This window comes from Meriones unguiculatus, chromosome 8 (genome assembly GCF_030254825.1).
Source record: "Meriones unguiculatus strain TT.TT164.6M chromosome 8, Bangor_MerUng_6.1, whole genome shotgun sequence".
Lineage (NCBI taxonomy): Eukaryota > Metazoa > Chordata > Mammalia > Rodentia > Muridae > Meriones > Meriones unguiculatus.
This window is the reverse complement of record NC_083356.1, coordinates 73,450,130-73,471,870: the sequence shown is the minus strand read 5'-3', so window position 1 is coordinate 73,471,870 and position 21,741 is coordinate 73,450,130. Positions and strand designations below refer to the sequence as shown.

The 21,741-nt window shown below is 51.9% G+C and overlaps 1 long non-coding RNA gene across 1 annotated transcript; it reads left to right on the top strand.

The window, feature by feature from the left end:
- The first annotated feature begins 2,409 nt into the window (after positions 1-2,409).
- LOC132656025 (uncharacterized) lies at positions 2,410-20,415 on the top strand. Its single transcript, XR_009593984.1, has 3 exons — positions 2,410-2,504; positions 5,767-6,143; positions 20,183-20,415. It is a non-coding gene; the product is annotated as an uncharacterized LOC132656025 (long non-coding RNA).
- The last annotated feature ends 1,326 nt before the right edge of the window (positions 20,416-21,741 follow it).

Below are 21,741 nucleotides of genomic sequence, written 5' to 3'. Positions count from 1 at the left end.
TGCTGCTTAATCCATCTTCTGTGTATTCACTTGAAAGCTGAGGTCCCTGGGGTACAAGCCCCAAACGGCCTTCTCCAGCCATGAAACACATGGCCAGACTGGTCCAAATAGTGATTCCAAATAGACTCTTCCAGAGCCTATCCCAGTACTGCAGAGGGGAGAGTGTGTGTGTCCGCGTGCGCATGGGTGCCTCTGTGTCCAGTTCTTGCCAGACAGCTTTTCAGCTTGTGTGTGTGTGTGTGTGTGTGTGTGTGTGTTGGTTGGATTTTGGTTTTGTTTTGTTCTGAGACCCTGTCAAATTCCATGGAACTCCCACAAAAAGAGCTGACGCCTGACAAATCTAACCTCTAACCTGAAGAGTGTCTCTGTTACTATTTTCGTTGTTTAGGGAAAGATAGCATTCGGTCAGAAGCGGTGGTGCACTTCCCAGTTGTCACCACTAGATGGCAGAGCAGGCGCAGTTAAGAATAGGACTGCGGTAGGACCGCGGGACCCTTGAAGGGTTTCTACCCCGAAGCCACAGAGGCCGAGATTTGGCGAGCCTTAGGCAGGTCCCGACAAGAAGTTACCGCCAAGAACAACCAAGTGAAGCAGAGCCGTTCGCAGGTGTTAACTACCTTTCCTCCCCGTAGTCTTTAGAAATCACCCCAAACGCAGCTGTTACTCAGCAAAAGAGAGGTTAACGAGGGGTTCAGGGAAATTCCAGTTCCTGTCCTGATGTCCGATAACATTCCATTCCTGCTCCCTGAATGACTCAGAGGTGCACCGACGCGGCGGCGGCGACCGCTTGGTGGCTCTTCCGCGATGTTTGCTGGCGTGCTTGGGTTCGGGTACACAGGCTCCAGCTATCCTAGCTCTGGCTCTGAGCGGCTGGGCAACTGCAGGCAGCTGTTTTAACCTCTCCGGACCTCTATTTTCTCATCTACAGACTGGGGATGATAGGGCCAGCTAGAGACTCCATAGCTTCGCAACGTGGAATGCCATGCTCAGTCCTTCTTGTTCTTCGAGAACCCTGCACATTCAAGGCAGAACACACTCTTAATGGCTGTGCCATCCCTTCAGCCCCATCAAACAATGGTTTGTGGTGTTAAAAAAAAAAAAAAAAAAAGTCAGCTAACAGGGCCTCGGGAGGTCGCTCCTTCAGTAGAGGGCTTTTCTTGCAAGGAGGAGGACCTGAGTTCAGATGTCCAGCACCATAGAAGAAACAAGATACAAAGATGTGAACCTGCATTCCCAGCACGGGGTGAGGTGGAGAAAGGAGGATCCTGGGGGCTCTTGGACCGGACAGATTAGTCACATCAGCAATCTCCAGGTTCAGTGACAGACCTTGTCTCAAAAAGTGAGATGAGCCCAGCTACATGCAACGGCGCACGCCTTCCTTTAATCCCAACTTGGGAGGCAGAGGCAGGTGGATCTGTGTGTTCCAGGCCAGTGTGAAGAGTGAGTTTCAGGACAGTCAGGGTTAAACAGGGAGACCCTGTCTCGAAAAGAAAAATGATAATAATATGGAAAGTCACTGGGGATGACAAGTGACATCTACACAGACACACACACACACACACACAGTCAACAGACCAGGCTGCTTGAGACCAGTCTAATCTACCTGATGAGACCCTGTCTCCAAAACCTTAAAAAAGGGGGGGGGGGGGCAAAGAATACAAAAATAAATAAACAAACACAGCCATCCTACTCCAGCCCTGCTTCGACATTTCAGCCAAAGGCATGGCTTTCCGCCTGCTGCAGGCATGCCAGCGTCCACAGGGGGGCACCTGGCCTCAGTTTTGCAGCACCCTGAGACCAGAGCCCAGCAGCACGAGGGGCTGAGCTTCTGGCGGAGGTGTCGTCTTTAGGAGAGGCCACTTAAGGAGCCTGTCGTGGTTCTCATTTTGCTAACAAAACATGCGCTTTTATAAACAGTGACTTCACGTTTTCCAGCGCAGAGCATTTTCGTCTGGTGTGGAATGCGGCATGGCTGCCTCAGAACTTGGTGAACCAAAGAACCCAAACCAAATGGAGTCTTACTGAGCCCCCAGCTGGCCCCCAGCCTTCCCTCACAGCTGGCTTGTACATCTGAGTGTCCTAGCAGGCCTTCAGGCTGTGGGACCTCAGGATCCATGGACCGACAGAGAACCATCGCTGAGACCCGTGGATGGTCTATGGACAGTCGCTCCCTCACGCGTGGGCTCTGGCTCCGCCGGGAGTTGCTCAGCCCACAGCCCTGTGCTGGTTTGAATAGGGATGGTCTCCACAGGCTCGGGTGCTTGGCCCTAGGGAGTGGCACTGTTAGGAGGGGCGGCTTTGATGGAGAAAGTGTGTCACTGCGTGTGAGTTTGTGTGGGGGTGCTTTGAGCTCGTATATGCTCAAGCGACACAGAGAGTGACACACAGTCTCTCCTTGCCGCCTGCAGATCAAGACGGGGAACTCTCAGGTCTTTCTCCAGCACCACGTCTGCCTGCACGCGGCCATGTTTCCCGCCATGATGACAATGGACTAGGCCTCAACTGTAAGCCAGCCCCAATGAAATGTTTTCCTCTGTCAGAGTTGCCGTGGTCATGGTGTCTCTTCACAATGGAAACCTTACCTAAGGAAAAAGTGCCAGGATGTGGTTCAACCCGTGTCTTGTCTGCTTTCTTTGTCTTTAATTAAATGTGAGGGTTCGAGGGCCGGGGGGCTCGGTTGGTAAAACCGTAGCCTGGGTTTATTTACTCCCCAGCACTAAGTAAACTGGATGTGGTGGTGCACACCTACAATCTCAGCACTTGGAAGGTGAAGGCAAGAGGTTCAGGAGTTCAAGGTCACGCTCAGCTTCATACCCAAGTCAAACAGAAAAGGAACGATACAAAAGGCTCAGGAGGTGCTCAGGGGGTATAAGCCTGAGTCCCAGAAGCCTGACAGCCAGAGCTCTGTCCCTGAAAGCCACAGAAAGTGCTGGATGTAATGGTGTGCAAACCGAGGTCACAGCACTCCCGTGGAGAGGTCCCTGGGAGGCAGGAGGACCACTCGGAAGCCCGTGGGCCAACTGGAGAGCACAGCAGAGCAGAAACAACAAGAGAGACCCTGCCTCCAAACAGCAAGAAAGAACCGGCCCCTGAAGTCCATGCCAGGCCCAGGCTCATCCCTCCACACACAGTAAATCACTGTTTTCAAGTAGAAAGGGCTGGAGAGCAGTCTGGCTGCTCCGGCAGAGGACTCAGCCTTGCTCCCCTGCACCCACATCAGGCACTTCACACCTGCCTGGATATATGTTATGCGTGGTCTCTATACTTACCTAGTTTAGGATGGTCCTGGGAGTAGAACCCAGGGCCTGTAGCAGACTATTAAATAATATCACCCTTTAAAAGGCTGTGTGTGTGTGTGTGTGTGTGTGTGTGTGTGTGTGTGTGCCCATGCATATGGAGACTGGAGGTCTATACCAGGTGCTTCCCTGCCCACTTGTCCACCTGACTTTTTGAGGCAGGGTTTATCACTGAGCCTAGAGCTCATTTGTCCCACTAGACTGGCCGGCCAGCGAGCCCCGGAGACCCTCCTGTCTTCGTTTCCCCAGCATGGACATTATGGGTGCATGCTGTCATGCCCAGCTTTTCACCTGGGTGTTGGGGATTAGAACCTGGGTCCTCATGTTTGTGTGGCAAGCATGTCACTGAGCCACCTCCCCAGCTCTACAATGGCTTTCTAACCAGCAGTGTCTAAAGTTTTAGGTTTCAGTTCTGCTTAAAGAAGCCAGGTAGCCTCTGTCCCATATCTGGGGAAGAGAACTGAAGGCCATTCTAGACAATTGCCGGGCAGAATGAGCCTGCCCCTGGTTTCCGGCTCCAGCCAGCCCTGGCCGCGCCTTCTATGCAGCAGCAGGCTTGGGCACACCAGGGCAGAGACTCAGCCACCATCACAGCCGCTGCTGTGCCCACACTAAGTCAACGCCTGACACACAGACACTTTAACGTTTCTCAGGCAACACTAGAAGACTGCCTTGGAGATTGTTCCTCTCTGGTGGTGCAGCCACTGCTCTGAGAGGCGGGGGCGTGAGCAAGGCAGAGCACACCGCAGGGCCACGGGGAAGGAACTGTGTCCCTGGATCAGTGTGTTGAACTCCTAATGCCTGGAGAGAGGCGCTGGAGGTGAAGCTATTGGAGAGGTTAGGGTTGGATAAGGTGAGTGAGGGAGAGCCCCCATGGGGAACACACACACACACACACACACACACACACCTCTTGTGAGAGGCTGGAGAGATGGCTCAGCAGGTCAGAGCACTGGCGGCTCTACCAGTGGACCCGGGTTCAATTCCCAGCACTCACATGGCAGCTCACAACTGTCTGTAACTCCAGTTCTAGGGGATCCAACACTCTTACACAGACACAAATGCAGTGATCAGAAAATTAAAACAATAACAAATAAAGGCCTCTTGTGCCCACTCCCTTTGAAGGTTACCTGACTTTTGAAATGATGGACCCCTAGGAATTGGGGTTTTTCCAGGAACCTCAGGCTGAGAGAAGCCGACCCCGATGCCAGCCAGGCAGGGAACTCGTCTCCAGAAGGGAGAGCCCATACAGTTCCCATGCTTGTTGGGACTGTAGAGCTGAGAGTTTGACGGGCCAGTGATGGGCGGGCCAGTGATGGGCGGACCGCGCCTGGACCAGGACTACTGGTACGCATACCTGTTGTCCTCCATTCCGCCACAAAGGACTCTTAGCACTGACTCTTCTGTGCTTTCCTCTAACTAAAGGCTGCTGCTGGTGGTGGTGGCGGTGGCGGAGGCCCACACCTTTGAACCCAGCACTTAGGAGGCATAGGTGGACGGATTTCTGTGAGTTTGAAGCCAGCCTGGTCCAGCAGCCCAAGGAGGCCAGAAAAGGGCTTCAGATTCCCCTGGAGCTGCACTTTAGACTATTTTGAGCTGCCGTGCGGGTTTTCTAGGACCCTGGTTCCCTGCAAGAGCAGCATGGGTTCTCAACTACGGAAACATCTCTTCAGTCCAAGCCTCAAACTTTTTTTTTTGTATTTTTTTTAAAGATTTATTTATTTTTTATGAGTGTGGGTGTTTTGCTGTGCACCCAGTGAATGCAGTGCTCTCAGTGGCCAGGAAGGGCCGTTGCTCTGAGCTGGAGTTACTGGGAGTTACCATGTGGGGTTGGGTTTAAACTCCAGTCCTTTGAAGAGCAGTGAGTGCTCTTAATCACTGGGCCACTCTCCAGACCCTTAGCCTCAAACTCTTGATCCTCCTGCCACCTCCTCTTAAGAGCTAGGGTTATGGATTTATGCCCCCATTCCTGTCTGAATCCGTGCTTTTAAACTACTCCATCACCTCTACATGGATAGATGGATGGATGGATGGATGGATGGATGGATGGATTTATGGATGGATGGATAGATGGATGGGTGGATGGATGGATAGATGGATGGGTAGATGGATGGGTGGATGGATGCATGGATGGATGCATGGATGGATGAATGGATGGATGGATAAATGTGTAGGTGGATGGATGGGTAAGTAGGTGGGTGAATAGGTGGATGGATGGATGCATGCATGCATGCATGCATGGATGCATGGGTAGATTAATGAGTGGGTAGGTGAATGGATGGATGGATAAATAGATGGGTGTGTAGGTAGGTGGGTGGATAAATAGATAAATGGATGGGGGAAAGGTGGGTAAGTGGATGGGTAGTTGGGTAAGTGAGTGGATGGGTGGGTAGGTAGGTGGATGGATGGGTGGGTGGGTGAGCAGATGGGTGGGTGAGTTGATGGATAGATGGATGACCCTCTGTTTCAGGCTTTCTTTTTTCCCTGACCCGGGAGAGAACAGAGGAGCCCCTGAGGGAGCACGGGTGTGCAAGCCACAGGACATCTGAGGAGAGCACCTTCCTGAGCACTGGCACAGGGGAGTGCGGCTCTGGGCCCAGGCCTGAGTGCTGACCTTCAGGTGGCTGGGAGCCCGGGGAGGCCCCCCAAAGGGGCTGCGGTTTGAATGAAGACAGCAATTGTGCAAGAATGGACAGCCTTGCCCCAGCTGTGTCTCCTGGCCTGAGTCATGCTGAAAGCAAGGGGAGAGGAGAACCCTGAAGCCCTCCGACACTCAGTGGCCAAGGCTTCCAGTGTGACGTGGTGAAGTCATGACCGATGAGCTCAGCAGAGGCACCTGGGGACACGGTAAGAGGCCAACAAGGGCTGAGGCTGGCTCCCGAAATCCGGAGGGCCGAGAAGCTCAGTCATGGAAAGGTCCCCACACTCCCCCCCTTCCCCCATGGAAGCTCGGCCTTTCACTAACTGCTCCTCTGGGTTCTCATTTCTTCGGCTCCCTCAAGGACCGCACTGGCTTTCCGGTTGGTGCCTGCTGTCTTTACTTCAAGTGTGCTTGTTCTGTGTAGGTGGAGCTGTGGAATGCAAATACCGCCTCCAGCAAGGAAGAGGAGGAGGAAGGAGAAGGAGGAGAGTTTTCTCCTAAAATAAAATGCAGTGCCAAAATGCAAGGCTGTGCTGTTCCCAGGGCCCCCCAAGTCCCTGAGGATGAGAACAAGGGAAAACTTCGTGCTGTCAGGCTTGCATGTCCTGGTCCCTGGCTGTCCGTCATGCTTTGGATGGCAGTGTAGATGACAAAGGACATTCTTAGGTGCCTGCTCCTTTACTGCAGTTCTGAGAGCCCAGATTGGAAACCAGACCTTCTGGGTGAGGTAGGAGCTCCCTTAAGGCCCAGAAAGGAGGTGAGACAGGTAGGTCTCAAAGACCTTCCTGACCACCAGCTCCACCCTCCTGAGCCTGGTGGGGGACTTCATGTGGATCCGAATTTCAGTCTGTTGCCTACAGCACAAAGTCCTGCTGGTGTTCAGCGCACTCATTGGCTGAGTCATGCCCCTCCTCTAAGCCCCAGCTTCCTCAGCTCAGGAGCTTGGGCAGAGCTAGGGTGTGGCTCAGTGGATAGAGCACTTGCCTGGCATACAAGGGGGCCTGAATTCCATCTCAGCATCTCATAAAGCATACTTGTAACCCGGGACTTGGGATGGAGAGGCAGGAGGCAGGATTTCAAAGTCGTTCTTGGCTACGAAGCAAGTTCAAAGCCTCAGGGGAGCATAGAGCCCTGTATGGAAAAAAAAAGAAAGAAACAATAAGACCTTAGAGTAAAGCCAGCCTGGGGCTGCACACCTTTAATCCTAGCATGGGGAGGTAGAGGCAGGCAGATGTCTGTGTACTTAAGGCCAGCCTGGTCTACAGAGCAAGTTGCAGGCCAGGGCTACATAGTGAGACCCTGTCTCAAGACAAACAACAACAACAAAAAACAAACAAAAACCCAGGAATAGCAGGGTGGAAACAAGATGGCAACGAGTGAACACACAGGGCACTGGGCACGCTGTCTGTTGGCTAAAGCTGGGTGCCCGTCTGCTCCTTAATGCCAGTGCCTGTGCACAGCAGCCGTTGCCCAGTGTTTCACCGCTGGCCCCTGTGCACACTGCAGCAGCGCGGTCTCTCCGCTCCGCTAGCTGGAAGGCAAAGTCCCCATCTCCTGCCAGGTCTTCTGCTTGGCCAGGAATTCCCTATGCCTGCTCGGCCTCTCAGCCTGGTCCCTTCTCCAGGGCATAGAATGGCTTCTTTTCTCTGCTGCGGCTACCAACAAGCTTACAAGGCAACACGCAATGCCAGGGGTGGCTCTTGAGGCCAGAACCATGCCTGGTCCCAAGTGCAACCAGGCTGCTGCTGTTAGCCAGGGGCTCATCTGGTTAGCCAGGGGCTCATCTGGTCATCACTGAGGCATTGGGGGGGGGGGATGAGGGGATGAGGAGACAGGGAGAAGCGGGCAGCCGTGTGTGACACAAATCTCTTCAAACCCTAAGGGGCCCAGAGGAAGTAAGGTCCCCAGCCTTAGGAGTGGGAAGAGTCTGTGAGCCCCTCTGGTTGTGACAGTTGACAGCTGTTCTGCTGTGGCTGGGCAGAGATGCTATGAGGACCTAGGAAAGAAGGCCTCTAGTGGGCATTTTTGGGTCCTGAGACCTCTCAGCATGGCCAACAGTTGAACCAGTCAGCATCGGAAGCAGTTTTCCAGGACCAGATTTCCTGTCATCTCCAGGTGAGCTCATGATTTTTAGGTGGGTGTGGTGGCACACTGGTGTAATCCCAGCACTCTGGGGGGAGGGGGGAGGAGGCAGGCAGATGGCTGTGAGTTCAAGGTGGGCCTGCTCTACAAAGTGAGTCCAGGACAGCCGGGGCTGATACACAGATAAACCCTGTCATGAAAAACAAAACAAAAAAATTATTTATAGGTATGTGTGTGCTTGTATGTATGTGCACCGCATGTATGCAGTGCCCACAGAGACCAGAAGAGGGCGTCACATTCCCTAGGGACTGGAGGAACAGATGTTTGAGCCACCACGTGGGTGCTGAGAACTGAACCCAGGCCTCTGCAAGAGCAGCCAGTGCTCGGAACTGCTGAGGGTGCAACCTTTACGCACCAGCTACCTACAGCTTTGGCTCCATTTACCCTGGGCCAGTTTGAGCTCCTCCTGTCCGCCTGTCAATCAGTTCATCAGAGCACTGCTGGGTGCTGTCACTGAGCTCTGAGCTACTCACTGGCTACCTGTGAGCAGATGCTCTCTGCTGCCCAAATAGCTGTGCCACGGTGGCAGAAGCAGGTGGGTCCTGACAGGGACAATTGCCCATGGTTTTGGGTCTGGGGGACGCTGTGTCCATCTGTGAATACGAAAGAAGCAGTGCTTCCGAGGCCTGAGTTCTGGGCCTTGTCCAGTGTATGGCCTGGCTGCCTGCCAGCTAGCCAGGTTCTGGGAGACCCCTGAAGCCCTTCTCTCTCCTCTTTGCTTCCCTAGTGCCACACTGTTGTGTCTGCAGGTCCTGAGCATCACATGTGTGTCCCTGGCCCCTGGGCCTCTGTCTGAGGTGCTATGTGGGTTTTCCAGATGACCCTGAGAGAAGGATGTCAGCCTCACCCAGCTTAGGGGAGGGAGCTGTTGTGTAACTCGCCCCCAAATTTCCCTCCTCTGGCTATGCTGGCGTAGACTTGAGGTGCCGGGGCATTCGCAGATGAGCCAACTTCCTTGAGTGTCTAAGTGGCTGCTGAGTGTTTGTTGACTCTAAGTAAAGGCTGGGGACTCATTTCCGGCTCCCTGTAGCCGGCTGGATTGGGTACAAGCTCGTCCTCTGTGTAAATGCTTTGCCTCGGGAAGGAACCTGGCCTAGTTGAATCTCAGTTCTTAAAATAGCAACCACCGAAGCTGGAGAGGGCTCCGTGGGTAAAGCGCTTGCCACACAAGCCTGAGGATCCGAGTTAGATCCCGGGGGCCCGCGTGAAAAACCAGCGTGGTGGGGGATGGCTGGAATCCCAGCACTAAGGAAGGGAGGCTGCCCATACCTGCAGCTGGCTGAGCAGCCAGCCTCGCCAAATCAGGGAGCGCCAGGTTCAGTGAGGGCCCCTGTCTCAGAAAGTTCAGGTAGGAGGGCTGGAGCGAGGGACCCACCGATTAGGGCATCTGCTGCCCTTGCACAGGACCTGAGGTTGGCCAGAGGGCTCACAACTGCCTGTAACTCCAGCTCCAGGGGATCATACGCCCCTGAGCAAGCACCCCTACACAAGGACACACTCCCACAGGCACAGACATGGGAATTTTAAGACTAAAACAGGGTGGAGAGGAACAGAGGAAAACACTCCACGTCAGCTCCTGGCCTCTACACACATCTGCATGCCACACGCATGCACACATGCACACGTACACACATGCACAGCCACACTCACAGAAGCGATGGCTTACCCTGACATTGCTCACAACTCCTTCAGCCTGGAACATCCCAAGACGGCAAGAGACCGGCTATTTTCCCCGAGTGTTTCACAGACAGAAGCTAAGGCTCTGTCTCCTTACAGAATACAGGAAGCAGATACTGGCTCCTACCTGAGCTCCTTCTTGTTTCTCAGCCAGTTCACTGTGGGCAGGTTTCTTGGTCTCTCCAGACCTCAGTTTCCCCATCTTTAGAAGGGTAATAAGGGTCCGGGGAAATGGCCACCACCAAGCCCAACAGCAGGTGTTTGACCCCAGGACCCACGTGGTGGAAAGAAAGAATTGACTCCTCAAGTTGTCCTCTGACCTCCACATTTGAGCTCTGGCTCTCTCCCTCCCCAAGAAGAAAGTAATGTAGACGCAATACACAGTGTAGTCGGAGAAAAATAATCTAGCACAGTCATTGCAGATGGGCATTTGATTCTTTTTTTTCTTTTTGAATTAAGATGGCATGTAGCCCAGGTTGTCCCCAAACTTAGTAGGTAGCCCAGACTGGCTTGAAATCCTGATGCTCCAACAGGCATGCCTCATCATACCCCACTATTGTCAGTGATGCAAAGGCTAGCTCTTTAAGACCAGCACAGGTGACATTAGCTCGTGGTTTCGTGGTTTGGGTACCCACCATCTCAAGGTCAGCTACACCAGTCTCACAGAGCTGTGGCTTGATCCGGCAGCCGTGTGCTCCATCTGAGAAGCTACTCAAGTTCATGACCTTTGTACTACATGTCATAAAAAATCTAAAAGTAGAGCTGGGCCTGGTGGTATACGCCTTTAATCCCAGCATCACTGGGTTCGAGGCCAGCCAGGTCTACAAAAGGAGTTTAGGACAGCCAAGGCTACACAGAGAAACCCTGTCTCAAACAACAACAATAACAATTATATATATATATATATATTCTACCTCCACCCTCCCCAAAACAGACAAAACAGTTTCTCTGTGTAGCCCTGGCTGCTCTGAAACTTACTCTGTAGACCAGGCTGGCCTTGAACTCACATTGATCTGCTTGCCTCTGCCTCCCGAGTGCTGGAACTAAAGGTGTGTGCCATCGCTGCCCAGCTAAGATGTATTATTTTAACAAACCAGCTATCCAGCCAAGCTTGACACACTTTTAATCCTGGCACTCTGGAGGCAGAGGCCAGTGGATGGATCTGTGTAAGCTCAAGGACAGCATCACTGACATAGCAAGTTCTAAGCCAGCCAGGATACACTGGGAAACTCTATCTCAAAAAAATCAACCAACCAGGGCTGGAGAGAGGGCTCTGAGGTTAAGAGCACTGGCTGCTCTTCCAGAGGACTTGAGTTCAATTCCCAGCAACCACATAGTGGCTCACTACCATCTATAATGATTTCTGGTGGCTTCATCTGGTGTGCAGGCACACATGTGGGCAGAACACTATGTATGTAATAAATAAATAAATATTTAAAAAACAAAACAAAAGAAATAAATAAAAAGAAAACCCAGCCATGAGCAAGGCATGATGCACACATGTGCCTGGGCCCTATGGGAGGCTGAGATTCTAGGGATTCTGATTTCAGCCCACAGCATGTTCAGGAGATGAGAGGCTCAGGCTCTTTTCTTCAGGGAAGAGGGATCAGGGTGTTTGGGGCTGATCTGGACAGATGGATCGTGCCTGATGGGGTTATGATTTCTGTCGACATTGTTGGGAGATTAAGGGTGGTTTAGGAGGTGTGTCTTTACTAGGGGTGGATTTGTGGTGCTTTAATTTTCTGAGCCAACCCAGCCAGCCACCACATGCCCAGATTAAAACATTTGTGGGTGTGTCTTCCGATGTTTCCAGATGAGGTTAAATGCTGTACTCATGGACACACAGAAGGCCCTCACCCTCAGTCCACAGCCCACTTACTCAGGCTGGGACAGAAAACAGAGCAGAAGGAGGAGGTCTTTGCTTGGATTCTTAAAGCTAGACATGAGCTGTGACATCTCCTCCTATCCCCAGACCTCAGAGAGGGATTTATGCCACTAACCTTCTCTTTCTTCCAGGCTTATTTTTGATGACATGTATATATCTCTGTGAGTGCTCCTGGAGGGCAGAAGAAGGTGTCAGACATCATGGAACTAGAGTTAAGGCAGTTTTGAACAGTCTGATGTGGGTGCTGGGAACTGAACGTGTGTCCTCTGCAAGAGCAGCAGGTGCTCTGGACCGCTAAACCATCTCTCCAGCCCCCACCATCTTGCCTTTGACCTTGGACTGAACTATATCTGTATGCAGTTGACCTTCCTGGTTTGTAGCTTGTAGAGAGTGGATAGGGAGAACGATCAATTGATTGAGACAGCATCCCGCTGTGTAGACAGGGCTGACCTGACAAGGATCTGCCTGCCTCTGTCTCCCAAGTGTCGGGATGGAAGGCGTGAGCGTCTGTGCACAGCTTGCAGGACTTTGCAGCCAGTTCTAAGTGATTGTTACGCAGGAGCCAATCATATATGTCATAAAGCTCTGGGACTTGGAAAGTGGCCCGAGAGTAGAGTGCGCAAGTGTGGGGCCCTGAGTGTGATCCCAGGCATGTGGGACATCCCAAGAGAGCCAGAGCAGCGTGGATCTATAACCACAGCATCCCTAGAGGAAGATGGGCGTAGAGACGGGAGAAGTTTCAGAAGCTTGAGCTCCCTCGTTTTGGTCCCTCTAACCAGCTGGAAGGCAAGGGATGACAACTGAGGCTGCACTCTGACTTCCACAGCACTCTGTGTCACATGCTCCTACACACAGGAACACATACACACATGTATAATTACGTATACTCATGAGCTATGGGCTGTCTCTGCGGAGGCTGGTGGTGCTCCAAATGATTGCACACTCACAGGTGCCAGGAGCTGGGACTTAAACTGTGTGTGTGTGTGTGTGTGTGTGTGTGTGTGTGTGGTGGAGGGGGTGTTGGGGTGGTGAGATTTTCTCCATGTAGCCTGGTTCTTTGGTGAGCTCAAACTGTGGTCTCAGGGCTTGGTGGTTCTGGATTTGACAACTCCACCCGAGGTCACTGCACTGTGGCTGTGTGCACCGCCCCTCCCCCAGCCTCAGAAAACCCTCTCTGGAAATGCCTTGGTATCAGTGTAGCTTACTCCATGAGGTTCCTCACACTCAGGTGAGCATACGGGTGATTGCTATGTACTCCACTCCCCACCCACTCTGTCTATCTTTCTGTAATTATGTGAGGGCCTGGAGAGGTGGATCATGGTTAAAAGCTCTTTCTGCTCTTTCAGAGGACCCTGGTTTAGTTCCCAGCACCCAGACAGTGGCTCACAGGTCTCTGGAACTCTGACGCCCTCTTCTGGCCTCTGTGGACACTACACACGTAGTGCAGAGACACGTGTGTCAGCAAAACACCCATACACATGGGGGGGGGTATGTGCACACAAGTGCAGTGCCTTTGGAGGCCAGAAGAGGGCATGGATCTGCTTGAGCTGGAGTTACAGGTGGTTGTGAGCTAACCAATATAGGTCCTGGGAACTGAATTCAGGTCCTCTGCAAGGGCAGTACACATTCTTAACCACGGAGTCTTTCTCCCCAGCCCATCCAGGGTCTCATGGATTTAAGTGCGTGGCTGGCATCCATCCCTACAGTCATTTTATCAGAACTGGTCATGGAACTCAGGACTTGTGTGTGCCAGCTGATCACTGCGCCATGAGCCACATCCCCTGAACTACGGTTTTCTGATCCATAAAACAGGAATAATAAAATCTACCTCTCTGGGTATGGTGGCACACGCCTTTGATTCTAGCACTTGGGAGGCAGGGGCAGACAAATCTCCGTGAATCAATGGCAGTTTGGTCTACATAGAAAATTCCAGGTCAGCCAGGGTTACGTCATAAGACCCTCTCTCAAACGAGTTGGTGCTAGAGAGATGGCTCAGCAGTACAGAACACCAGCTGCTCTTTCAGAGGATCCAGGTTTGATTCCCATTACCCACATGGCAGCTCACAGCCACCTGTAACTCCAGTTCCAGGGGACCCGACACCCTCCTCTGATACATCCATACATACAGGGAAAACAGTCATGAACATAAAATAGTAATAAAAAGTACAGAAGCCTACCTCATCTGGTTAATGCGATTAGATAAGTTAAGCCTGGCATGTGGTAAGCGTTATATAAGCACCATGAAAGAAATACATGCAGGAGGCTTGGCTCAGGAGCCTGTTACAGCTCACGGGATCTTTCCAGATAAAACAGTGATGGGCAAGAGGAAGCCTGAGATTCCTGATTGTGGAAATTAGGCAGAAGTAGAGGTGATGTCAGCCTGGGCTGGCTTTGGTTAGAACAACCTGGCCTGTTCAGCCAGTGTGACTCATCACTGAGGAGGCTCAGGACCAGCTTCATGGGGGCACACCTAGCCATGCTTAGAAAGGGCTTTGTGTTTTATGTGTACAGATTGTTTATCTGACTAATTTTATTGAGACGGGCGCTCACATAGTCCGGGCTTGTTTGGAACTGGGTATGTGTCCAGTCTTGAACTTCTGATCCTCCTAACCCCATCTCTTGAACCCTGAGATTACAAGTGCGCACCAGCATGTGGGGTCTGTACTGTCCAGGGGATGGACCCGTGGCTTCTTGTAACGAAGCCAGCATTCTACCAACTGAGCCTCCTCTCCTGCTGTGCTTCGTGCTTTTATCGTCCCTGTCATTTTCAGAAAACAGATTTTGTTTGTTTGTTTGAGACAGGGTTTCTCTGTGTAACAGAGCCCTGGCTGTCCTGGACTCCATTTGTAGACCAGGCTGGCCTTGAACTCACAGAGATCCACCATATTCTGCTTCCCTAGTGCTAGGATTAAAGATGTGCACTTTTGCCGACCACACCAGGCAAAATACCAACATTTTTTAAAGTATTATTGTTTGTTTTTGTGTCTGTGTCGGTGCGTAGGTGCCACATGCGTAGGTGCTGTTTTTTAAACTCTACTTTATTTGGGGTTCCTTAGCCTCTACCCCCCTTCCAACCCTACAATCCTAGGTAGGAGAGAAAAACGGTTAGAAGGGAAAGGGGACGAAGACCTCTTTAGACTTAGTTCCGGCTGGTTAGTAGTCAGGCTATCCAGCACTCCAGAAATCGAAAACGGCAAACACATCGGATGGACAAGCAGCCTTCCTCCTCTTCCGTCCTTCTCCTTGGAGCCCATTCCTCTGTCTGGGCTTGACCTCACAGAGATCCACCTGCCTCTGCCTCCTGGAGTGCTGGATTCCAGGCATTCACCACTGTGCCCGGCTGGTGAACAAGGTCTCAGCTGGGCAATGGTGGTGCATCCCTCGAGGAGTCCCAATATCCCTGAGGCAGAGGCAGGGGGAATCTCTGAGTTCTAGGCCAGCCTGGTCTACAGAGTGAGTTCTGGGACAGCCAGGGCTACACAGTAAGATCTGCCTCAAAAAGCAAAAATAAATAAATACAAAATAAAAACAAGGCTTTACTATGTAGCCTGGAAGCACAGGCTGTCCTTGAACTCACAGAACTCTACCTGCCTCTGCCTCTGGAGTGCTGGGACTGCCCACCCTTACCGCTATAAATAACTTGTCTGTTTAGGTTTTGAGACAGGATTCCTGTAGCTCAAAGTAGCCCTGGATCTTTATGTAGCAGAGGATGAACTCCTGATCTCCCTGCCTCAGTCTCAAGTGCTGAGATTATAGACAAGTGTCACCTTGCCTGGCTTTACTGTCCCTGCCTTGTAACACACACACACACACACACACACCTACTCACACAAATACCAACATTCATACCACACACACAAACACACCCACACCACACACTCACACACAAACATACACCCCCACAACACCCCCACCACACACCTACCCACACAAACACATACACTCACAACACACACACACAGAGCACTGGGGCCTGAACACAGGGCCTAGAACATTCCCTGAACATGCTTTACTGCTAAAGGACACGCGGCCCCTTTAACATCCTTAATCTTTGAATAAAGGGCTTTGCATTTTCATTTTGCTTCTGGCTGCATGAAGGACATGGCCAGACCTGCTTGGAGCCCCAGTGACAGGTCTCCTGGAAAGAGATTTCCTGAGCTGGGTTGCTGGAATGTGGGGCATGGCCTGCTACACGGGACTTGCACATGCTGGACAGACCTGGTATGCAAGCTAGAGAACCCATGTGGGCCACTGTTTGATCTGCAGGCTCCAGAGGGCAGTGGGGGAGGGGCAGGGCGTGTCTCCTTTGAAGTCCTAAGGGAAGGATCAGATTTGGGTGATCTGATCTGGCATGTTCCCCCTAGAAAGGACAGGGAGTTCCGAAGGATGGGCAAGAAGAAACATGCTGGCCTGATCCCAGCAGCGACCCTCCCTTGCGGGTGATTTTTGTGGCCTCTGGCTGGAGGTGGTTCCATCCACCTCAGAGGCTTTAGTCAGGGCACATGCGGCCTGAGGCCTGTGCCCTGATCTGCACTTTGAGCCTGCTAGAAGGATGCTGAAGAGGAATGGGACCATTTTCTGCAGAGCATCCAGAGGGCACCGGGCTCCCTGGAGGGGCGGTGAAAGATGCCTGCCTTTGCCTTTGTTACTACAGAACAGGGCTGAGGCTGAGACAGGTCTTCAGCATGCTGCAGAGGTGAACTTGACGTCAAGAGGAGAGGAGGAAGCAGGACTTGGCTCCCTGGAAGACGTCAGCATCTGGCATGCATGAATGAATGCCACAAAGCAGGCATAGAGTACTATTTCTTGACGACGCCTGGAGGGAAAGTCGAGGGTGCTGTGTGCAGAGGAGAGAGAATGGTTAAGGTGCTGTGAAACAGAGGGCTGGGAAGGGTTCTTACCGGTCCAGCCTTTGAAAGCACAGCCATCACTGGCCAAACCCTTGAAGACTGTGGAGTGTCCCCACAAGGTCCCTAAAGTAGCCAAACAGAATTCTGAACGCCCAAATGGCCCATCTGCACTGTGACCTCTGGGAAACTGACGAGTCATGCATGTGAGCCACCTGGGTGGCCACCAGGCTGGGTAGATCTTTGATTCCTGACTCTAAAGACTCTACCTATAGCTGCGCTCAGGAAACAGCGGATTCCCCGGAAATATCTTTGGCAGCGGTTTCTCCGTCAGGTCTAGGAAATGCTTCCCTTCTACCCCTGAGCTCTGTGCATCACTGATAGGATCCAAGTCCCCGAGTCCCGGGAGCAGCAGATGGCCTGAGTCAGCAAGCAATCACCACGCTCTGCTTTGCTAGCGCACAGGCTAGCCTGTGCAGCGGGAGCCACCGGGAAGACAGAAGGCTGAGTGCTTGCTCTACCTCCCCTCCTCCTCTCTCCCCACCACTCCCCTCCCTCCCTCCCCTCTCTGGATGTGAGCATGAGTGTGTGGAGGCCATAGAGCACCTTAAGGTGTCTCCTCTGCTCACTCGCCACCTTAGCTTCTGAGGCGGGGTTAAGGTTCTGAGGTGACTCAGGGGGCGAAGGCACTTGCCACGCAAACCTGGTGACCTGATGGAAAGAGAGTTTTGACCCCACAAGGCTGAACTCCGGCCTCTACACATGCATCATGGAATGGCTCATGCACACTCAGTCCCGCGTAGGTATCCCGTGCACGAAGCCAGGCACGGCGGCACACTCTTAGGATCTTCACTAGGTTTTGAAACAAGTATTTTTTGTGACACACAAATACACAAAGAGAAAGTAATGTGGCAAGACAATTTCTTTCAGTAAAAAGGGGACACCAGAACCCAAACCAGGCTGGCAAGCACCCTGCAGTGGGAGGTTCCCTAAAAAGGTCCTATTCTAATAAACATGTTAAACTTGTAATTTACCCGTGGGCTAGGAAGTTCATAGCCTTTCGCGACTGGCTGGTTCTAAAAGACTAGATACACAGTCTAGTGTGGTGGTGCACACCCGTAATCCCAGCACTCTGGGGGGCGGAGGCAGGCGGATCTCTGTGAGTTTGAGGCCAGCCTGGTCCACAGAATGAGATCTTGCTTCAAAACTGGCAAAACAATTGTTGACGACATGGCTCAGTGGTAGAGAGATTCCCTAGTAACAGGCAAGACCCTGTATCTGACCCCAAACTTGGTGACAACGATAATGACAAACGCCCTAAACTAATTAAGTTAAAAGAAGAAAGCACGATTTGGGAGGCGGGGCCAGTGGTACACTGCATGGTTTTTGTTTTGGGGGTTTTTTGTTTGTTTGTTTGCTTGCTTGCTTTTCTATTAACGGATTTTATGTATTGGGCTGGAGAGATGGCTCAGAGGTTAAGAGCAGAGGTCCTGAGTTCAATTCCCAGAAACCACACGGAGGCTCACAACCATCTATAATGTGATCTGGTGCCCTCTTCTGGGGTGCAGGTGTACATGCAGACAGAGCACTCATACATAAAATAGATAAATAAATCTTTAAAAATTTTTTATTATTTTCATTGTACCTTACAAGTATTCATCTGCATGTAGGTCTGTGCACCAGCTGCGTGCAGAGCCCGAGGAGGCCAGAAGGGGGCGCTGGACCTCCTGGAACTAGATAGATGGTGTGAGCTTCCAGGTGGGTGCTGGAAACTGAACTCGGCCCTCCGCAAGAACAGCCCGTGCTCTTAACAGCCCTGAGTGCCTGGCTCTAGCCGCAGCACTGAAAGCTAAGGCAGGAAAGCAAGCAGTCAGGTGTGCTTAGCTCGATGCAGTGCTGTGCCCGCAGCCTCACTCCTGCAGAACCGCCCCATCAACCCGGAAGACGCTCCAGCAGCTGGCGACGTGCGGTCTCCCCGAAAAGCCGCCAGGATTCTTTCTCTCTTTCATTTTCCTTTGCTGTAATGGAGATGGGAGCGAGGGCCTCCCACACACTAGTAGGGCTGAGCATTTCTTCCTTCCTTTCTTCCTTCCTTCCTTCCTTCCTTCCTTCCTTCCTTCCTTCCTTCCTTCCTTCTTACATCTGATTATGTGTGTGAGGGAAGGGGAGAGCATGTGTAATGTGTTTGCCGTGGCGCATGTGGAGGGTCACAGGACTGTGAAGTTGCTTCTCTTCTGTCATGTGGACTCCTCAGACGGCGCTTGAGTAGTTAGGTTCACACTGCAGGTGACACCAGCCCTCAGAGCCATCTCGCCAGCAAGTGGCCTTTTGTGCCTGCCTCCTTCCCTTAACAGGCTCTTTTCAGGCTCGTGAGCATTGTAGCAGACTCAGCATTTCCTTCCTCTTCATGCCTGGGTGACAGGTCAGGTGAAGACCCAGACTGTTCTTACAGCTGGGCAGCTCAGGGTCCTAAGTTAGAGGACAGAGAGGGGAGGGCTGTGGCTGTGGCTCAGGGTCCAGGGTTTGCCTGGCATTTGCACTGGACAAACAACAAACAAACAAACACCAACAGCAACAACCACCCACACACACACATCATTCTAGCTAGGTCTGGTGGTACATGCCTGCAATCCCAGCCGTTCCCAGACGCTGCAGGCAGAGGGTTTTTGGTTCACTCACCCTTGAGTTCAGTGGCTTTTTTGACTACACAGCAAGTCCAAGGCCAGTCTGGGCAACTCAGTGAGGCCCTGTCTCAAAATAAGAATAACAAAAAGGGCTGGGAGACAGGCTAGGTGGCAGGGTGTTTCCCTGGTGTGCGTAAGCCCTGGGTTCAACCCCCAGCACCACCGCGGTGGGAGGGGGAAAGAGGGAAAGAAGGGAGGGAGGGAAGCCAGCGGGGCCTTGAGGAATAAACTGAGCTGCAGTCCCAGCTTTAACCGTTATTAAAAAAAAAAAAAAAACCTATTTATTTGCTTATTTATTATATATACAGTGTTCTGTCTGCATGTACATCTGCTCATCAGAAGAGGGCACCAGATCCCAGTATAGATGGTTGGGAGCCACCATGTGGTTTCTGGGAATTGAACTCAGGACCTCTTAACCTCTGAGCCATCTCCCCAGCACCACCACCCCCAAGTTCCCTAGTCCCAGCTTTAAAACCAATATTACATTTATTTATTTTATATGGGTTGGGGTACACACTGTTGCCCATGGTGGAAATCAGAGGACACTTGGGAGAGCCTCTCTTGCCACAGTGTGGGTCCAGGGAACATTACCAGGGGACTCCTTTTCTGCCTGGGTTAGCTCACTGATTTTTTTTTTTTTTTTTACTTTGAGACAGGGTCTCAAAAAGTTGCTGAGGCTGGCCTTGAATTCTCTGTAGCCCAGGTTAGGCCATGAATTTGCCTGTGCCGTGGTACCAGCTGAGACCCGTCTCTTTCATGCTGACTATGTGCGAGGTGCCCTGGGCTCGGCCCTCCACTTCTTCAGAGGGGGCGTTCTGAGGTAGGGTAATCACCTCTATCGAAGGCCAGTGTGGGCCTGCCAGCCTTGGGCTCCCGAACTCTAACGTGAATCCACCACATGCCCAGGAAGCTGAGGCAAAAAGGATTGTTGCAACTCTGAGGCCGACTGCAGCTACACAGTGAGTTTTGGGCTAGCCTTGGTTACAATGTGAGACCCAATTTTTACACAGGAAAATGGAGGCAACCCTGCATCTTTCTCATTCCGAACCCAGTGGTGACCAGAAGAGGTGCCTCGAGGCAGTTCCTGTTGTCTGATTCTGTCTCAGCCTGCCTGCCTGGCAGCCTGTCCCACCCAGACTTCAAGAGCCGGCAGCCAAGCACACTGAGGTATTCCGGGAGGTTGGCAGAACCGGATCCTGGGAGAGGAAGAGAGCCACCAATCTCAGTCTGGAGTCCATCTCATGAGGAGCAAAAAAATAATAAACCAAAAAACAAAAAAACCCAAATTTGATTTAATTCAATTCCAGTTCACCGAACTGTTTAGCCCATCTGTGCAGAGTGGGGTAATGCTGTGAGCCAGTGAGTGACCCAGGGCCCACAAGGTGGCCAGGTAGGCAAAGGCGCTTGCTGCTAAGCTGTGACAGCCTGAGTTTGACCTCCTAATCCCATATGGTGGAAGGAAAGAATTAACTTCTGCAAATTGTCCTTTGACCTCTGAGTGTGTGCTGAGGTACACACGTCCACAGATATACACACATAATAAATAAACTTCAGAAAAAAAAAGTAAAACCAGTGACCAAGAGGCATTCTCCCCTCACCTGCTTCTCTCTCTGTAGTCACGTTGCATGGTGGCCTTGAGAGGTATTCCCTGTGGAAACAGTTGGAGGGTGGAGGCTTGGCTCCTAGAACAAGCTCAGGGTGGGCCTCTCTGAGAAAGTTCAAATTCTAGACCAGCATAGCCTTGGAGAAAGGTAAGATGTCAGCCACGTGTCCCCAAGGAGAATTTCAGCCAGAGGGAAGGAATGGGGGCGTGAGGTATGTGTGCGTGTGTGTGTGTGTGTGTGTGTGTGTGTGTGTGAGAGAGAGAGAGAGAGAGAGAGAGAGAGAGAGAGAAGACTGGGAAGGGCCATACGGGACATTTCACCCTTTCCCTGAGTTGGGAGCCACTGTTGGGTTCCCAGCAAGGGAGGGGTGTTTTCATTTGAGCAAAGATGGAAACTTCTAGATTTCTAGGCACAGATGAGTCAGTGGCTGGCTTCTTTCTTCCTCTGGGTAACACCTCATCAGCTCATCTCAGAGCCCAGAAAGATTTCCCTGGCAGTCAGCAAAGAAACGCTCAGCCCTGCAGGAACAATCACCCCGGAAGATGGCAGGAACTTTATTGACTCTTCTGGGTCACGTGGCAAACACATGTACGGGGCGTTACGGTTTTGCAGTGCTAGGGGTTGTTTGTTTGGGGCCAAGGTGACAGCTCACTGGGTGAAGGATAAGCCTAATGACCCTAGTTTCATCCCTGAACCCACATCTGTAATCAACACACCCCTGCCGTGAGGTTTGAACCCAGGGACAGGAGAACTGCCCAGGCACTCAAGAGCCACCTTCCTTGCACATCGGTGAAGCAGCAGAAAACAAGACAGTCTCAACAAGGGGGAAGGAGAGAAGCGACTTCCGAGAGCTGACCCCTGACCCCTGACCTCCCTTCGCAGGGTCAGGCAGGGTGAGCATCACAGTATGAGCCTGACTTCAAAGGCTGCCCAGCTACATCCTGTTTTACTTTATTTTATTTTTC